Source organism: Myotis davidii, unplaced genomic scaffold (genome assembly GCF_000327345.1).
Source record: "Myotis davidii unplaced genomic scaffold, ASM32734v1 scaffold251, whole genome shotgun sequence".
NCBI classification, from domain to species: Eukaryota; Metazoa; Chordata; class Mammalia; order Chiroptera; family Vespertilionidae; genus Myotis; species Myotis davidii.
In genome coordinates, this window is record NW_006282378.1 from 127,644 (window position 1) to 133,406 (window position 5,763).

Below are 5,763 nucleotides of genomic sequence, written 5' to 3' on the forward strand. Positions count from 1 at the left end.
GACATGTGCACATATTTTTGTATGGTATACACCTAGAAGTAGAATTGCTGAATCATAGAGTATGCATATCTTCAAATTTACCAGATAAGGCCAAACTGTTTTTTCAAAGTGGGTGTAACAACTTACTTTTCTATCAGATACGTTGAGCAGATATTAAGAGGGAGGCTAAAGGGAGTATGATTAGCTATAATGAGGCCCAGTGCACGGATTTCTGCATGGGTGGGGTCCCTCAGCCTGGCCTGCAGGGATCAGGCTGAAACCAGCTTTCCGACATCCCCAGAGGGGTCCCAGATTGCTAGAGGGCACAGGCCAGGCCAAGAGACCCTACTAGTGCATGATCAGGGCAGGGAGGGAGGGTTCTAGAGCATTCTGGCCCGTCTTGCCCAGTCCCAATAGACTGGGTCCCAGCAGCAAGCTAACCGGTCAGAGCATCTCCCCCCTAGTGGTCAGTGCACATCATAGTGACTGGTCAAACGGTCGAATGAACTGTCAGACACTTAGCACATTAGGCTTTTATTATATAGGATAGTTATAAGAATTTCAGTTGCTATACATTATAATCAAAATTTGGTATTGTTAGTCTTTTAAATTTTAGTTATTCTGTTGGATGTGGATTTTTATATTTTTATTTTGCATTTCCCTCATTATTAAGGAAGTTGAAAAACTTCCCATATGTTTATTGCCCATATTAATAATATCCTCTTTCTTAAAGTGCTATTAAATCTCTAGCCCATTTTCTTTTGAGTTCCAGACTTTTTTTTATGGATTAGTAAAGCTCTTAAATATTTTTACCATTTTGGCAGTTACATGTTAGCAAATACCTTCATCCATTCTGTGGCTTGCCTTTGCAATTTCCCAGAGATGCCTTTTGATGAAGACAATTTCTTTCCATTTTTTTGTTTTTTAGTGTAGAGCACTAAGTAATCTCTTTCTTTATAGGTAGCACTTTTTATGTTTTGTTTGAGGAATCTTTCTCTACTTCCAGGTAATGAAGATATTCTACCATCTTCTTAAAGGTGTATGGTTTATCTTTCTCATTTATTCTGTTAAGTACCTGAAAATGATTTTTGGAGTAGAATGTAAGCTGGGTTAACTTTCATTTTTCCCATGTGGGTAGCCTATTGACCATTTATCGAAAAGATTGTCCTTGCCCACTGCAGTGCCACCTTCATCATAGACCAAGGGCCATGTATGTGTGAATCTATTTTGAGGTTGTCTATTCTGCTCCATTGGTCTATTTGTTTATACTTGCACAAGTCCTGCACCATCTTTACAAATCTGTGATTACTGATTTATCATAAGTTTGAGATCTGGTAAAATTATTTTTTTCACTTGTTCTTCTGCAAGAGTTCTTAGCTATTTTAGGTCTTTTTCAGTTTTTTTACTATTTATTTTATTTTATTTTTTAGTTGAATTTACTGGCGTGGCATTGGTTCACAAAGTCATACAGGTTGCAAGCTCAATAAAACATCATCTGCACACTGCATCGTGCACCCACTGCCCCAAGTAAAGTCTTATTTCTTCCCCTTTTCCCCTGCCCTTTGCCCACCTCCACCTACCCCACAGCCCCTTTCACTCTGGCTATCACAGTGCTGTTGTCTGTGTCTATATATATTTTTAATTCACTTTGTCAAGTTCTACCTAAGAATCCTGCTGGAATTTTAATTAGTACTCCATTGATCAATTTGAGGAGACCAAACATATTTATAGAGCTAAGTCATTAGACTAAAAAGATGACATAGACTTTTCTTTATTTCAGTCTTGATTTCTGTAAGTGATGTTTTACAGCTTTTTGCGTGAGAGTAGTTGTACATTCTTCATAATCTGTTATTTGGCATTTGAGCATTTAATGTTTGGGGATACTATCAGCAATGTTATCTTTAAAAAAAAATTTAGTTTCTATTTATTACTGACATATAGGAATACAATTAATTTTTATATATTAACTTTATATTTGCAACATTGCTAAATCATTTACAAACTGCAGACATTTATCTATAGATGATTTTGGAATTTTTTTCTGTACACAACTGTGCCACCTATAAAAAAATTATAGTTTTTATTTTTCATTTTCAATTCACATAACTTTCTTTTTCTTGCCCTGTTTTATTGTCTGAGACATCCCACACAATGCTAAATGGAAGTGATAACAATGGTATCCTTGCGTGGTCCCACACTCAAAAGAAAAATGTTCACTATCTTACCATATATCTTACCATTAAATATGATTTTTGCTGAACATTGTTTATAACTGTCTTTTTATCTGATTAAGAATATTCTCTTCACCCTGGCTGGTGTTCTCAGTGGTTAGAGTATCAGCCACAAACTGAAAGGTCTCTGGTTCTATTTCCAGTCAAAGGTACATAACTGGGTTGCAATTTTGAGTCCTGGCCACAGTCGGGGCATGTGCAGGAGGCAATCAATCTGTGTCTTTCTTACATCGATGTTTCTCTCTCTCTCTCTCTCTCTCTCTCTCTCTCTCTCTCTCTCTCTCTCTCTCTCTCTCTCTCTCACCCTCTCTCTCTCTCTCCCTCCCTTCTTCACTCCCATGCTCCACTCTCTTTAAAATCAATGGAAAAGATAACTTCTGGTGAGGATTATCAGCAACACAAAAGAATTTCTCTTCAAACTATGTAAAAATTATATAGTAAATCAAGCACTTATTTAAGACCAATCTATGTACATTTGCTATTTTAAATATTAGCAATAATTAAAATGTATAAAAATGTTGCCCAGGAGAGAGAAATATTATCCATGTGCTTAAATTTAAAATAGGTAATTGAATAAGAGGTTTGGTCTTATATTTACAAGTGTGGGAACATGAAAGACATGAAGGCCTAGTCACATTGACATTTCAAATTAAAAGTCTAAGTTAAGTTGTGAGACAATTGAATACTCCGAAGAGAATGAAGCACTGAAAATTTCTGAATGTAGTTTAAAACCTTTGAAGAGTATAATTCCCCAGAAATTATTAAAATTTGTTTGAATAGAATAAGATTTATAAGCCTGGACTTTCTTTCTTAAGGAGGCATTTGGATTTAACTTGACTGCATTGAATATTAATTTTAAAATTAATACAGATTCAAAAATAAGAACAAAAAATATCCTCTTCTAATCCTGGTCTGCTAAGACATTTTATCAAGAATTAATTGATGTTGAATTTTATCAACACTGCGCCTGTTGATATAATCTTATGGTTTTGAAAAATTTATCTTTTGTATTTATCTACTGAATTACACCGATTTGCAAAGATTAAACCAACTTTGTATTCCTGGAATAGAAGCAATTTAGTCTGGTCCTTTTTGCCAGATTTTATTTGCTAATACTTTAGGATTTTTTTCTGTTTATGTTTCTGAATGAAATTGGTCTGAGTTTTTTTTTTTCTTTCTTTCTTGTAATGGTTTTGTTATCAAGAGTATGCCAGCTTCACAAAATAAGCTAGGGTGTGCTGGTGTCCTAGTGCTACTGTAACAACTACAAACTTGGTGACTTCAAATAATGAAAATGGATTCTCTAACAGTTCTGAAGGCCTGAAGTCCAACAGGAAGCGGTCAGTGGGCCTGGCTCCAGCTGAGGCCTTGGGGGAGAGTCTTTCCTTCCGTCTTCCAGCTTCTGGTGGCTCCGGGGACTCCCCGGCATTTGTTGGCTTGTAGCTGCATCGCTCCAATTTCTGCATCCATCTTCACAGAGCTTTCCTCTCTCTGTCTCTCTGTGGCTTCTCCTTTTCTGTCTCTTGTAAGGATACTTATCACTGGATTTAAGACCTACTCTAATCCCGCATGACCTCATTTAGAAATTATTACCGGAACTATATCTACAGAGATCCTATTCCAAATAAGGTCACATTTGAGATTCTGGGTGAACCTATTTTGGGGAAGCCGGCCACAATTCAACTCATTACAGGATGTATGTCCTTGCTATTCTTTGGAAATGTTTGGGTACAATTTAAATATTTGGCAGGATTCAGGGGTGAAGCCAGGGGTTTCTTTGAGAAGATATTTAAATTATATTTTTATTATTTAATTTGCCTATTAGGTTAATAGTTAAACAAATTTTTTTCTATCTTTTATTGGTTACCCTAGAAATAAGGAAATGAATCCTTGACTGATCAAAGTCTAACTGTATTTCCTTCCTGGGCAATACTTTAACTTCACCTTTATTTTTTTTTAACTCCATCTTTAAGTTCACCTCTTAATTTATGTTCCTTTTTGGTCATTATTTTAATTTCATATATGTTTTAAACATACAAGACTTACCCACATCTTTATAGTTTTTTTTCCACATTTACAATACCTATGTGATATTCTATAAAGATTGTGATAACATGGACAATTATCCACATTTACTAATATTTCCTTTGTTCTTGTTTTTAATGGCTATTTAATACCCTCATAAAGGCTATAATAACATAGAAAACTCTTTGTCCCATGTTTAAAAGAATCCCCTAAGCCTAGATAAAAATCCTGGAGAGAAATCTAACAACCTGCTACCCACATTGTGTTAAAGTGATGAAACTACGTGTGTTTCCACTATACTTTTCTCTTCTTCCTAAACTTTTCAATGAGATGTGAAAAGCTACGTTCTTTGCCTTCTCCCCATGCCTCTAAGTCAGGCCATAGAAGCGTCCCCCAGGCCGTCAGACAGGCAGGGGTTGCTTCTGTTGATCAAGGTCTCTTAAATCGTTTTACATTCTTCCTGTGCATCTCATTATTGCAAGTAATTTTTCCTTAAATTCAAAATTTCTCCAAAATACAGTATCTACAAATTGTATGGGGATGTTGGAAGTCATCTATTTGAACCAGGCAATTACTGTTTGAATTACTTTCTACATTACTTTCAAAGTGTTGGCTATCTGCTTTTTATTAAAATATAGTCTCAGACCAAGCATTAGCAACATCACCTGGGACCTTATTAGAAATGCAGAATCCCAGGCCCCACCCCAGGCCTTCTGAAATAGAACGAGCCTCCTAAGAAAATCCCTACCTACCCGGTTTGGCTCAGTGGATAGAGCATCAGCCGGCGGACTGCAGGGTCCCAGGTTCCATTTTGGTCAAGGGCACATGCCTGGGTTGTGGGCTCGATCCCCAGTTGGGGGGCACGAAGCAGCCAATCAATGATTCTCTCTCATCATTGATATTTCTATCTCCCTCTCCCTCTCCCTTCCTCTCTGAAATCAATAAAAAAAGAAAGAGAATCCCCAGGTAAATCATAGGTACATTGAAGTATGAGAAGCCCTGAGCCACCCAGGCATTTTCAATGCAATTGCTTCCCAATGCAATTCATCCCACATTTGAGCACCTTTTATTTTAGAAAAATCTTTATTACATCGCACAAAAGATTTCCCTAAAATTCCAACCTGGGTTTAAACCGGAAGGACTCTACATGACAAACCCGATTTCTCTTCTACATGGCAGCTCATCAAAACACATGAAGAGAAAGATCATGTTCTACCTGGAACCTTTTCTCCTTCAGTTCCTTACCTCTCCCCTAAGGTGACGAGATTCTAAGTTCTCTCCCATTAGAAACCATGTGCTTCAGTTTCGAGCCTTGCTCTATATCAGGAAAAGTGGAGAGTAGTTGCCCTAACTGGTTTGGCTCAGTGGAGAGAACGTCAGCCTGCGGACTCAAGGGTTCCAGGTTCGATTCCGGTCAAGGGCATGTACCTTGGTTGCTGGCACATCCCCAGTAGGAGGTGTGCAGGAGGCAGCCGATCGATGTTTCTCTCTCATCGATGTTTCTAACTATCCCTCTCCCTTCCTCTCT

At 37.4% G+C, this 5,763-nt stretch overlaps 1 protein-coding gene across 1 annotated transcript in view; it reads left to right on the forward strand.

Moving 5' to 3' along the window:
- The window catches only part of SLAMF1 (signaling lymphocytic activation molecule family member 1), a 60,480-nt gene that overhangs the window by 51,407 nt on the left and 3,310 nt on the right, over positions 1–5,763 (forward strand). The gene's annotated exons all lie outside the window — the stretch shown is intronic.